Raw genomic sequence first — 15,019 nt, 5'->3', positions numbered from 1 at the left:
GCTTGGTGCGGAGATGCAGGGTAGAGCAGCGTCAAACATGGTGGTTTCCATCGTGCGGGATGTGATTCGAGTGTTTCAGGCTGGGCTCGGTTGTGGCAGTGGCTGGGATGCAGCGCAGTTGTCTTCGCGTTGCACTACGGTGCAGTGGTGATCTGTGCAGTGGCGCCACGGGTTAAACCGTGTTGCGATACGGGCTTGGCTCGTTTGGGGTAGTGGTTCAGGTGCTGCACAGCTGCGCTATGGGGAAGGGCTCACGGTGAAGGAGGCAGAGGCGTGAAAAGAAGAAGCGACACTCTAGGTTTTTATTGAGGATGAAGAACGGGAAAATAAATAGATGAAAGGATGACCAAAATAAATAAAGAAACCCTAGAGAGCCGAGAGAGAGACGTGCGCGTGGATGTGCCGTGTGTGCGCAAGGAGTGGGCGAGAGGACAACTACGGGAGTAAAGAAATAAAGACCGAAAGAGAAAAAGAAACAAAAAAGAAACATGCGGGAAAAAATAAACAAATAAATAAATAAACGTGTGCAGAAAATGAAATAAAAAAAAATCACTACTCTAGTCCGTAATATAAAAACTTAAAATATCAAGCTCAAATAAATAAATAAATAAAATCCATAGTCCAACTATACCAATTTTGGGTCCGGGTGTTACACGTCATATAGTAGCCTTTCGACTTCTCAAGGTAGTTTTTTTTCAGTGCCTTCTTGACATAGTTGAACTGAATTTAGTGTGCTCTGTTTCATATATTTTTGGAGGAAAGTAGAGGAAATAATATGCCAGGACAAAGAGTATCTCAATTTTAGCATGCTCTGTTTTGTCCCATGTATCGTTGTGCTGGGTCTTTAATTCACCTTTTAAGGGCTATGAAAAATTTATTTTAGCATATAGTGTACCAATAGTTGGCAAAAAAGGGTTTCAGAATGAGAGAGACAGTTTTTTAGAACATGGCTACTTCTGTTTGTGAAAAATCAACAACTACTGTACGTGACTATATATATATATATATATATATAGGAGATCAGGTAGATGCACGGTTTTGATCTTTCTTATTTCCAGTGATTGGAAGACTCCACAAACAATGCTATAATCCTTAAAAATTTATTTTCTAGGATATTTGGGGAATAGACCCTTATCTCTTATACGCTTTTGATGGAAGTTATTTTTCTCCTTTGCATTTGCTACAGTCCAAATTAGAACTTCTGGGATCAGAAAGTTCTTAAGACTGAGTTCGTATAAGGTTATGGACGAGGACATGTCACAATACCATTTTGGAATGGTGTTAAAAGAGACAATGCTAAACCTGGGTCCTGCCTTTATCAAAGGTAAGAAAAAATATTGTCTACTTGAAGTTTTCGTTTCAATGTGAAGGGTTGCTTTCCTGTGTATTTGTTTGTTTTTATCAATCACTCTTTCTGCTTCCAATTTTTTTTAAATTATATACTGGACCCTTTATTTTTCTTCTGCAGTCACAAGATTACCAATATACTAGTTACATGCCTTTGCTTGCTGATGCAGTTGGTCAATCCCTTTCTACAAGGCCGGATATTATTGGTCCTTTGATTTCCAAGGTTAGAACGAAGAGATCTCTCTCTCTCTCTCTCTCTCTCTCTAAATTTATTAGTATTAGTTTATGCCAGCAATCTGACAGGGTGTTTGCTGTATTTTAAGTTTTCAACTCATGTAAAATATTAACATCTACAACATTATTTATGTCTGGAATGAAGAGACTCAATCTCTTTCTTCTCTTTCTGGTGTTATCCTTATCAATACCCGTGGATGAATGCATGTTAGCCTGTAAGCTGAAACTCCCACATATTGATTTGTTTAGGTATAACTTCTCCATTCTCGACTCTTGAAGTGTATCCCTCAAACTGGGTGCTGGTGCAAACCCACTTCCACAAACAAACATCTTCTTGAAAGGGAAGGAAATTGAGAGAAGTTCATCTTTTAGAGGTGTGTAATAAATTCACTTGTAGCCTTTTCTTCTCATCCACTCACTTCTGTTTCAGATAAACATTCCTTGATCTTAGGATCCTAAACAGGCCTTACATTTAAGCCAATGCGATATACTATATTTTAGCATCAATTATCAATTCACATGCATTAGATGGCATTGGTCCATCACTTTATCAGACTTATTTAGAGTTCAGGCACTAAGGTGATGAGAACTGATATTTGTTCCCACCAATTTTTACATGTGATAGGATTGTAGAAAGTGTAGGGGAGGGCGTAGATGAAGTAACTGAAGGAGACAGCGTCATCCCTTTTTTCATGAAGGAGACAGCCTTTAAAAACTACCCGACTCTGCAGCGGAAATGGGGAATTACTGGAAGTGTGAAGGGAAGAAGTAAACCACCTGAGGAAGTTTGCTTAAGAAGACAAGAAGTGTATTAGATTGTCCCATTCAGAGGATACCATTTCCATTTCTAGTCATAACATCCCATACAATATTTATTGTGTAACAACAATATTATTTATTTTGTATTTTTATTTATTTTGTTATTTTTTTTTTATATAAATTAACTTTAGAAAGTGTTTAAATTATTTTTTTAAAAAAATTATGGACAATTTAAGCATGGTATTAGAATTTGTTTTAAAAAAACCTGCTATAAATTTGTCTTTAAAAAAAAAAACCGGATTAAATCCAGTTATTATCCGGATTTCCAGATTTAACCCGGATATCTAGTTATAACCGGATATCCGGATTTAACCCGGTTATCTGCCCGGATTAATCTGGGTAGATAACCGCCCGGTTTTTAAAATCCGGATCTGGATCCGGATCCGATTGGGGCCGGATATCCGGATTCAGATCCGGATGCACACCCCTACTGTTTGGGGTGTGTCAGGATTAGATCCTATGTATAGGTTAGAGGTTTTGTCACAGGAATGCCAAAGGGGAAGATTGTTGAGAGAAAAATTAGTTGGTTGGAATATTCTTATGAAAACCTGTATAAATTGTGTTGTAACAAGTGTTGAAGCAGTGTAACATGAAAAGGCTCAACACAGCTCAAATGGCGCCACAGCAGAAACTTCCAGAAAGGTTCGCTCGATGTGCGCTCGACGGAGCACTCGAACGGAACCATCCAGAGAGGTTTGCTCAATGTGCGCTCGACATGTCACTTGAGCTGTTTTTGAAAGACAATGTGCGCTCGACACCTCGCTCGAGTCAATGTTCAACACAACTTAAAATTCAGAGTTTTGAGCACCGTGATCTGTTGGGACTATATATAGAACAACTTATTTATGTTTTTTGGTGTGGAAAAATAAAGCAAAAACCCTAGTTGCTTCAAGAGCCATAGAGAAAAAGTTTTCCTCACCTTGTGAATCTCTCTTGGACAAACACATCTCCACCACACCACACTCAAGATCAAATCTTATTCAAAGTCCATTGAAGTGGACGTGTGGATTGGCTGGAAGAGTCCGGAGCTGCTATTGACGTAGAAATCGAGAGGTTCTCGTGGGAAGCTATAGAAATGTCGGAGTTCCGGCACTGCATACTTGTAGAGATCGAGTGGGTCACTTGGGGTGTTGCAAGCCAAGTTTAGGAACTACAAAGGTTTTGTGAGTGTCTCTATATTGGTTGTAACAAACATTTTCTATAATGGATTTTAGGTGGTGTCTTACACCCGGAGTGGTTTTAGAAGACGTTCTTCAAATGAGTTTCCACTTCGTGAACAAATCTCTGTGTTGATTATTTGTGTGATTTGTTTCATCTTTTAAGTACTTACTTGTCAATATATTTTATTAGACCAGATAAATCGAAATGCACCTATTCACCCCCCTCTAGGTGTTATATTGGATAGAACCACTGTTTTTCAGTTTTTATTAAAATATACTAGCGATGTATTCGATGAATAAATAAAACTCAGGCGAAACGAAAACTTTGAATGATATGATCATGTACATGTGTGTGGATTGTATATCGACTTTTTTAAGTAAGTATTATTGTTCTTAGTTTCTTTCTTTTTTTCTTAATTTCATATATATATAAATATATATGTATATATATAAATATATATATGTTTATATATATTTTCCCCATCAGAAGGGTTTAAATATTGCTGGTTTTTTATAGTTAGGGCCGGGTTAACAAAACTGATGATATAGTTCATATATAGAGAACTCGGTCTTAAATTTCCCGGATCAGATGTTCATATCATGAGGTGTTAAGAGCCAAATGACCGAAAAAAATTAAGGTTTTTTTGAATAATTTTGCTACTATATATTACATGCTATATTTTTTATGATAGAAAATCATAAGTGATTTGTTAAAAGCAAAAGTCTAGTGGGTTTTATTCTACTTGTTATAAGTTCACAAAGGAAAATGTCTGATCTCTCTAATTGGTTCAAGTAGTATATATAATCTTTCCTATATCTGTTAATTTGTAGTTGCTCAATTGGCCAATGCTCTTCTTTTATAATAACAAAGAGAAGAATCGTGAGGTTAGAGATTTTTTTTCGAACGAGTATGGTAGCCGTCGGGGGCCTCAATGGTGCCTCGGCGTCAACTGGGCGACAAAGAACTTTTGCAAAAATGGTAAATCAAATCCCTCAACCAATTCCAGAAGTGGAGATATCATTACAACCTCTGAAGGTTCTCGATGGTGTTCCGTATGTGTTTTTCACAAAGGAGGACATCGACTCAAGGTAGATAACCACTGAATTCCAAGAACTGCATCACATCCTCCCAAGGGCAGTGTGAAGAAATCAACTGTGAAAGGTATGCTCTGAACTGTCAAAGGCACAGCCACACATTTACCCGTGCTCTCAATGAGCTGACCATTAGCCACTTTAACACTAATAGCCTGGCCAAGTTGTACATGTAATTTACATCGAGCAGCAGCCACAGTGTCCACAAAATTATGTGTGCTACCAGTGTCAATTAAAACTATCAACTTCTTCTTGCCAATACAAGCCATAAGTCTCATGGTTTTAGGTCCTCCTCCACCTACCATAGACTGTAATGAGATGGAAGCCATCTCGGCCTCCACTTCCACAGGTTCAACAACCAGCTCATCATTAGCCTCAACTCTTTCTTCACCACTTGAGTCACCAAATTCCATACCTTCTAGTAGAAATAACTTTGGTCTTGCACATTTATGACCTGGTTGCCACTTATCATCACAGAAATAGCAAAGGCCTTTTTTACGCCTTTCCAACATTTGAGACTCAGATACCTTATGGTAAGGAAGCCTAGGTAAAGGAGAAACTCGTGGAGCTCCTAACAGTGAAGGAGTCTGTCCAGATTTTAACAAATTCGACTCTGGACTAAACTTACTCGAATCAGTAAGTGAATTTCTCCAAGGTTTCCTTATACTCACCACATACTGTTCTTGAATTTTAGCTAAACCAAAAGCATCATTCAAGGATAAAGGATTCAACATCCTAACAGGTAATCTGATCTCATCTCGCAGGCCACTCAAAAAACAGCTCAACTTGTTTTTCTCAGACAAGCCTCTAATACGATTGGAAAGAATCTCAAACTCAGATTTGTAATCATTAACTGTACTAACCTGTTTGAGTCGAGTAAGTGACTCCATAGGATCATCATATGGAGTAGATCCAAAACGGATCTGAACAGCCTTGATGAAGTCCTCCCAAGACAGAAACGTTCCAGCCTCACTAGCATCCTGGAACCAGATCAAGGCTTCATCATCCATGTGGAAAGAAGCAATGAAAATACGTTGACCAGGAGGAACCTGGTGATACAGGAAGTACTGGTTCGCACGATAGATCCATGGTGATGGATTACCACCACGAAATCTAGGAAAATCCAATTTAATACCCCTGGCAAAGCCTCTGTTTACAATCTCTCTTTGGTTCACGTCCCCTGTGTCATTCTCCATATCTTCATGTCTGTGCCTGAATTGTTGATCGTGATTATCTTGACGTATATTACCAGGATCTTCAGAATTGTGACAAGAAATCTTAGAGACCTGTTGTAAAACCTCTTGAATTTTCTTGTCCTGTGTTTCTCTTTCCAATCTTGCCGCTTCTTGCTGCTGCAACAATAAACAAATCGCATCTTCGATCTGCTTTTGCTGACGTTCTTGTTGTTGACGTAAATGATTCATTGAATCTACTATTTGAGCATACGAACGCGTCCCTTCTGCCATGGCTGATACCAACTGTAATGGACCCACGCTTGACTTGTTCGAGAAGTCACTCTCCAGAATGTACGAAGAGAAGAGAAGAAGAATGAAGATGAAGAAGAAGGAAGAAGTCTGCAATTGTATGAAATTGTTCTCCTCTGTTTTCCCTCCGTTTCTTCTATTTATAGTATTTGTTTGAACAAAACGACAGTGTTTAGACAACACTTATTACAATTCTTGTAAATGAAACGACTGTGTTTACAATTAATAAGAAGAAAGACATTAAACGGCAACGTTCTATTTAAGACTGAAACGAATTATACATCATACGACGCCGTGTGTAATTGCTCAGGATCAACTAACTGCTCTTAACGACCTTCTATTTCAGTTCTTATGCATCTCAGGCCAGCCTTCCTTCGTCTGCACCTTGCCACAATGCCCATAACCAAACTGTCATTCTTCCACTCCAGCACGTCTTCCGTCCATAACAGTTTTCCTTGGTGATGAAATCCCTGAGACAGAGACCATCACTAGATACAATCCGCGCGAGCTTTCATTCGCACATGATGGGGAGTGAATTTACAGCCAGTAGTATCTGCCATGCTTAAGGCCAGGTATGTTTTTGTTCTATTTTCAACTGAATCTGATTTTATTAAAGCCTTTTCGAGAGAAAACTGTGAAGTCGAAGGAGTTCCGTACCGATTATTCCAATGGTATCCAGATTTTGAAGAAGAAACCAAACCCTCTCTAGTACCAATTCGGATTACGTTACCAGGACTTCCACCTAATTATTATCATGAAAGCTTCTTACGGAATATTACGATGCTTTAGGGTCAGTTCATTCGAAGGGACAATAGCACAAGATGTGCTACTCGAACGGATGGAGCTCGGGTATGTATAAAAATGGATGCCTCTAAGATCCCGCTGGAATCATTCTGGATAGGTATGCCCCATCAAGCCGCTAGCAGATTATAGGAAGTGGTATACGAAAATCTCCCAGCATAATGTTGTCGTTGCCGCAAGGACATAATAGCATGACATGTAAATGGGATGGAGGGTTGAAGATTCAACCGCAAGGAGAAGAAGGAAGAGATAGGGAAATCGAGAGGGCATAGGGAGCAAGACAAGGCAGAGTCGAGCAAAAGACTTGAGATTATTGAGCTAGAGGAAGACTCTTTGGGAAAAAATGAAGTTATTGTGGAGGAAAAAGGAGAGAAAACAGAGGAAGAATACGTTCATAAAATCTCGGGTTTACAAGAGGAAGATATGGAGGGTAACATAGAAGAAGTATGCACAAAGGAAGTCAGTTGTAGAGAAAAGGATAAAATTCGGGTATGCGATGAACAGCTAGTACAACAACATGGTATTATTAAAGAACAAGAGGAAATTGGTGAAGAGGAATCTGGAGGAAAGGAGGCAATGACAGAAAAAAATTGTTGGCTCTAGAGAAAAAGATGTAACTGAGAATCCATCCGTGCCACAAACGACTTCAGAACTATTTGGCTCCTTAGAAGTAGTGGGAGAGACTCAATTTGGAAGAGCGACGGTAATTGTAGAGGAAGCTAAAGATTCTGAAGAGGACGTGTGTGAGGAGGATGCAATGTTTTTCTCAGATTTGGAGATGGCGGAAGCAGTCAAGAATGTTGGCAAAGGCAAGGAAAATCTATCTGATTCTGAAAGTTTTGAGATACAGTAAGGAGGAAATAGTCAAAGGAGTTCCAAAAGGGCTAAGATCAGTAAGCCATTGAGACTAAACTTATAATGAAGCCTTTATTTTTCTGGACCATACGGGGGATGGGGACTTCTAAGAATAGGCTTAACAAATTGGTGAGAAAACATAAACCCGGGACTATTGCTTTGGCTGAGCCATTTTTATCACAAAGACACATGGAGAGTTTAAAAAATAAAATGCAGTTTGAAGGTGGATTATCAAATGAAGTGAAAGGGGGGAAATTGTGGATCCTATGGGCCCAAGGGGTTGAGGTTGATTTGGTGGAGATGACAAACCAATTAATAACTGTGAATACTGAGATGTATAATAAGAAAGTTTGTATATCCTTCATATACGCAAAATGCACACTGGTGGAGCGTAGGCATTTATGGCTTTCCATAGCAAATGGGTAAGGGGATCTACCCCGTGGTTTGTTTTGGAAGACTTTAACATCATTAGAAATGATCTAGAACAAAGGGGTGGTAGACCTAGACACTTATCGGCAATGGAGGAATTTAATACATGTATTGATTCGACTGGCTTATCGGACATAAGATATTTTGGTAATCGATTATCATGGTGTAATGGGCATAAAGGGACGGCCTGGAGTTGGGCGTGCCTAGACAGGATGCAAATTAGCTCTGAGGTGCTTATAATCTTTCTAGAGGCGCATTTGACATACTTGTCCAGAAGTACATATGACCATGCTCCACTGGTAATCTATATAAAAAAGGCATCTGCACCATATGGTTATCTGCCTTTTAACTTTCAGCAAACGTGGTTCACTCACGAATCTTTTATGCCATGTGTGGTGGGTGTTTGGGAGGAGGGGGTTCAAGAGAGTGGGATGGCATGTCTCGCCAAAAAGTTGAAGAAATTAAAAAGCATTTTGCGTGTTTGGAATAGAGAGGTTTTCGGGTTTACGGAACTACATATTACACAGTTGGAGGAAAAAAATTCTAAAGCTCGAGGAGAAAATACAAGTTGGGTTTAATGACAAAAAAGAGCATGAATATCTAATAACTAAAAGTTTATAGGATACTTGGCTGGTTCGAGAAGAAATTTGATTGCGGCAACAAGTCAAACAATCTTGGCTTGAAAAAGGAGAAGACAATGCAAAATTTTTCCGAGCTCTTAATACTAGGGCCAAGATGCAGGTTTAGGAAATGAAGTTCCAAGATGGTAGATGGCTGAAGACAGAGGAAGAAATTCATGATGGTGCAGTGCAACACTTCAACCACCTTTTGGCTCATAAATAGGTGGGGACTCTTCCAGATCTACCAAAATTGGTACACACCAAGTTATTACATATGAAGAGAATGAGAGGTTTTTTTCTTTAGGGACGAGGGCCACCTGTCCATGAGTGACCCCCTCCCAATTTTATTAAGAGCCCTCGCTTGTGGCGGAGGAAAACCATGGCAACATGAAAACGTCAATCTATCAGAATAAAATAATCAAAGAAACAATACAACCACCTATAAAAAAACCAGAAACGCAAACTAAACAAGCCTAAACAAACAAAAAACTTAAACTTAAAACTTAAATCCGTAGACATGGTAAACCCAATTTATCAAGACGAAGGATACCACTCAACGACCGTGGCAAATTCTGATAACCTTCATAAGTCAAATTCCAACCCAACTCGCCTTGTCGTGCTAGAAAATCTGATGCTTGATTGGCTTCTCGGAATTGATGCACAACCATAAAATTCATTCCATCAAGAGCTGAAAGTAAATCTTCCCAATAATCCCATAAATACCATAACGGACACTTACCCGCACGAAGCCAATCCACAACCACCTTAGAATCACTTTCAATAATGACATTAAACAAATTAAGCCGTTTACATAGCTGAATACCCTCTATAATAGCCCTTAACTCAGCCCCATTGTTGGTACCTTGGCCAAAATGAGCAGAATAAATTCCCCGTATCGTACCAACTTCATCTCTAATCACTCCCCCTCCGCTTGAACTCCTAGGATTGCCATGGCAACTCCCATCAGCATTAAGTTTGAACCAGCCCACAGGAGGTCTTTGCCAGGCCACCAATTGATGCCGACGGCTCCGCTGAACTGGGAGTTCTAATTGAAGTTCCTGCAAAATCTTCTTGTCCTGCATAGAGAGAGCGTTAGACACACTAAGATCCCCAGCAAGACAGTGAAGCCAGTATTTAACTGACCACCATACTCGAGTAGCACTGTCATTAACCCCTTCCATTCTAGCTTTACACCTTCTCCCCCAGAGTTGCCAAAATATCAAGCATGGTAATAAACCAGTAAGGACGCCTTTAGTAGAAGCCTTCTTCGCACAACGAAACCACACCAGGATTCTAGCTTTCCAATGCATCTGACACATACAAGGAACTCCCAACAAAGTGCTCGCAAACTCCCAGACCCGCGTCGCTACTTCACCACTGCACAAAATATGATCAATGCTCTCACCAGCTTTCCGAACACAGCAGTCGCAAGCCGACGCAAGCGCCACCCCTCTAGCCTACACCCGTTCATCAACTGCCAGACAATTGTAATAGGCTTTCCAAACGCAAATGGAAACACGTTTAGGTAACAAGCGATGCCAAATCCATTCCTCTCTGTGCAGTTGGCCACCTTTCTTTCGAACCACATCCCAAGCGCTGGCAGTAGAGAAACTACCATCTTTGGACGGCATCCACACAAAAATATTAGAACCTGAATTACCGGCACATGCGTTTTGTAGGATTTCTCGAGTTGAATTTTCCCCAACAAGCTCAAGCAAACGATCCACGTCCCAGACGTCATTCCGCCAACAATCATTTATCCGAAGAGTAGAGTTAACAATGTCCTCTACCTGCACAGCAAGTGGCCCCGAAGCTAACCATTTGTCATACCAAAAAGAAGTGTTGCCTCCTTGTACAATAACTTTGACATTATTATAAACCTCTGGCAAGACTGCTAATATGGACCTCCATAAACGAGACCCGCGAGGATGCCCAGCAACTAAGGAAAAATGTCTGTCCTTAAAGTACTTTGCATGGAAAAATTCCGTCCACAGGGAATCAGTGGCCATCAATCTAAAAGCAAACTTCATGTGAAGTGCAAGTTGAACCTCCTTGAAAATTTTCAGACCCAAACCACCCTCCCCCGTAGGCAAACACAGTTTCAGCCAAGCTCTCCACTTCATCTTATTAATTCCATTGACTTGCCCCCAGAAAAAGCTCGATAACATGGAATTAATACGCGCAATGGAAGTCAACGGCACATTAATCACTGAGAGAATATGAACAGGCTTGCTGGAAAGCACATGTCTTAGAAGGATCAATCTGCCACCTTGAGAAAGTAGCTTGAATTTCCAACCTGCTATCTTCTTCCGTACTTTCTCCACAAAAGATTCAATGATTCTAGTAGTTAGTCTTCCTGACACAATCAGAGCCCCTAAATAGGTGACCGGGAATTTTCCTTCTCGAAAACTAGTAATCCTCAATAAAGCCCGAATCCGAGAAGAAGAGATGTGCTTGGACGGGAACATAGCATATTTCTCTTTGTTAATTAACTGCCCCGACCAACCTTCATAAACACTAAGTATTTCGACAAGTCTCTTCATGGACCGTTTACCACCATTCACAAAAATCAATAGATCATCTGCATATAATAAGTGGGAGATCAAAGGAGCACCTATCGGATGGTGAAACCTGCCAATTTTACCTTCTTCAAAATTCTTTTTAAGCAACCGTGTCAAAACTTCTTCCATCACAATGAATAAGTAAGGAGATAAAGGATCTCCTTGCCGTAAGCCACAATTAGGTTGGAAAAAACCTTTGAAAGTACCATTCATCATTACTGAAAACCACGGCGATTTTATACATTCCCCAACTAACCGACAAAAATGGGAAGAGAAACCAAAAGCTTTTAAAACCTCTATTAAGAAACCCCAATCAACACGATCATAGGCCTTGGCCATATCAATTTTAACCATCACGTTGCCACCCAGAACTTTCCTATTCAAGGAATGAACCATTTCCCGTGCGAGCATATTATTTTCAAAAATACTTCTACCAGGCACAAAAGCACCTTGTTCGGAAGAAATAAACTTGTGAATAATCCGTGTCATTCTTTTAACAAGGATTTTAGAAAAAATCTTATAAGCCACCGAGCAGAGACTTAGGCGAAATTTATCAAAAGTCGTAGGAACCTGAACTTTTGGAATAAGAACAATAAAGGAGGAGGAGAAAAACCTGGGCAATGGTATCCCACTAAAAAATTTAGTCACCGCCTCTATCACATCTTTTTTGATAATATCGCAGCACTCAATATAGAATGCCGAACCAAACCCATCAGGGCCAGGACTGCTATACTTAGGAATGGAATTAATAGCATCTTTAACTTCCTCCTCAGATAGCATCATACATAGCATCTCATTATCCACCTCCGAAATCTGTGCACTAATTAATGGAGACAAATCTGCAACCTCCACCCTCGTGCCTCCTGTAAGAAAATCATGAAAAAAATTAGCAGCACTTTGGTGTACAGCCTCAGCCGTCTCTAAGACACTCCCATCCGAGAGCACCATATGGGAAATAAATCCTTGCTTGCACCTCTGGTTTATAACTGAATGAAAGAATCGAGTATTCTTATCACCCTGAGATAACCAAGTCTTCTTGGCAATTTGACTAAGTCGTATAGCCTCTCTTTGCTCCCAACATTGCAACTCAATTTTTGTCACTAAATATTCAGCTTCAACGTCCTGAGAATACCCAAGTTGGAGTTGACGTTCAAGAATTTCTAATCTCGCCTCCAGGTCTTAATACTCTCCACCTTACCAAAAGTATTTTTATTCCAAGCTCGTAAGGCCAACTTGGTTCTCTTGAGACGTAGGGCCAATTTCAAAAGACCTGTAGCCGAATCCTTTCTATTCCATGCCTCATCAACACAAGCCAAAAAACCCTCATGAGAGCACCACATATTCTGAAACCTCTTAGCGCCTTTGGTGTTCCAGAATTTTGATTCAATTCCACGTCTGACTCATAGCCCTTAGTCCCCAATACCAACGAAATCTCTCCCTCCTCTCCGTCAGAAACTGAGTCTTGCACAAGCACAACCCCCTGATCTTCCTCATCCTGCAGCAAACCAACAACTTTTGCATGTCTAGACGTGCTCTGTGGACTCACCAAATTGGACGTCAGAACAGGACTACCCAACACAACAGGACTAACCATCATTTCATGCAACAACAGACTGCATCGAACACCATTGCACCTAAAATCCTCACCCTCCGTCTCATTGCACTGAACATTAACCACTGCTTCCTCATTCAAAACTCCATTCTGCTCCATAACTTGCACCATCACACCCTTGCTCGATTCCTCAGACACATCCTTTGACACCTCGTTTTGCAGCACAATCTGCTACATATTTTTTTGCACATCCAGCAAAACCTGTCCGTTTACCATAGTCTGCACAGATAACTTCTCCGTCTCCCCGTCCACTAACCGGTTATTTAGTGACAAAAAGCTAAAGATGTAGTTTTTTCCATTCTAGTTGATGGTAGTCCAGGGCCAGATGGGTTCGAGTTTCTCTTTTTCCAAGTCTATTGGCACATGGTTTGTACAGATGTGATGGGTGCAGTGCAAGAAGTTTTTGTAACACCCTGACCCAATCTTGTTCAAATTTTATTTTATTTTTATTTGTTTATTTTTAGTTCATTTTATTTTATTTTAGTTTCTTCGCACGTTATTTTTTTTTCTTTCCGCACGTTTTATCCTTTCTGTAACACCCAGACCCAAAATTTGTATAGTTGGACTGTGATTTTTTTTTTAATTTATTTAGAGATCTATGCCGTTTATTTATTTATTTTATTATTTTTTTTTATTCTCCCCGCTTGTTTTATTTTTTTATTTTTTCGTTTCCTTCTCTTTCCGTTTATATTATTTTTCGCATGGCTTATATTTTATTTTTCCGTCGCACAGCATGCATGCACACATGCATTCATTCACGGCATGCATGCACACACACGTCTCTCTCGACTCTCTAGGGTTTCACCTCACATATATATAGATGATTATGTTTTTCCCAAGCACTGAGATTTTACCCAACACTGCCGCCACTAGAAACTCCTCCCCACGCAAACGGCAACCCGATCTCTGCACCTTTCAGCCATCCCCGTTGCCGTCCAACACCCTCACGGAAGCCCAAACGCGTTCATCACCACTGCTGCCCGGTTCGTCCTCCCCGAACCTCCATCTCCACGTAGAACCGACGCCAGAACAACCCTCGGAAAACACTTTCGACAGCCACGGGAAACAGCAACCCATGCTTTTACCGAATTAAAATCCTCTGTTTCTCCTCTCAAAAACAGAGCAGCACCATTTATACGGTTAGTCACCACCGTACGTCGGGGAAACTATCCGATCAGCCGCAAAATCTGCCGGTTCTCACTTTTCCGTCAGCCTCGAGCCGCCTCAGTCCCGCCCTGTCCCTCGCGGTGAGTACCTCCCTCAGTTACTCCCTCATCTCTCTCCGTCTTTCTCTCTCGCTCACCTCTCCCTCTCGTTCACTCGTGCACAGCCCAGCTAGATAGAGTCACCGCCGCACTCCCATTCTTCTGTCGCGCCACCTCAATCCCTCCAGCCAGCCCCGTCGCTCCTCACCCTTCCGCGTGTGCCTCGGTTTGCCTTGGGTAAGTTGCTGCCGCCGCATACTGGGTGTTAATCCTGTATGTGTTTGCCTAGTTATTATACGTACTAAGTATATATGATATTTATGAACAGTTTTAACCTTATATATATATATATATATATATATATATATATATATATGGAAAATTCCTAGAGTTTTGTTTTCGGGTGAGAGGTTTATTTTTGGGGTTATGTTTAAATGGATTATTTTTTTTAGTAAATGGTCTCGGTTTATTTTTATTTAAGAAAATACATGATTTTCATAATGATATTAATAAAGATTTATTTTAAGAGTAAATATTATTGGTGTGATGTTACTTTTATATTTTAGATATGTTTTAGTCTATTTAAAAATAGTTATGGTTTATTTTAAAATATTGTGGGATAATTATATTATCTAGTTTTGAACTTTATAAGTGTTTTCATTAATAAATAAGTTAGATTTTTTTAAATGTTTTTAGTCAAAGTTATCAATTGGACAGTGGCGATTTTCGAAAAAGATGATAAATTTTAAGGTAATGAAATTTTAGGTTTTGAGGAATTAAGTAGGTTATTTTAGAAATTT

At 40.0% G+C, this 15,019-nt stretch overlaps 1 long non-coding RNA gene across 1 annotated transcript; it reads left to right on the top strand.

Annotated features, from left to right (window-relative positions):
* Window positions 1-672: 672 nt before the first annotated feature.
* Window positions 673-1,558, top strand: LOC118344347. The gene is made up of 3 exons (XR_004798117.1): window positions 673-684; window positions 1,159-1,324; window positions 1,469-1,558. It is a non-coding gene; the product is annotated as an uncharacterized LOC118344347 (long non-coding RNA).
* Window positions 1,559-15,019: the final 13,461 nt, after the last annotated feature.

The sequence above is a fragment of the Juglans regia genome, chromosome 13 (assembly GCF_001411555.2).
Source record: "Juglans regia cultivar Chandler chromosome 13, Walnut 2.0, whole genome shotgun sequence".
NCBI classification, from domain to species: Eukaryota; Viridiplantae; Streptophyta; class Magnoliopsida; order Fagales; family Juglandaceae; genus Juglans; species Juglans regia.
Note: the sequence above shows the minus strand (reverse complement) of the source record. Positions and strands in the feature narration are given on the sequence as shown.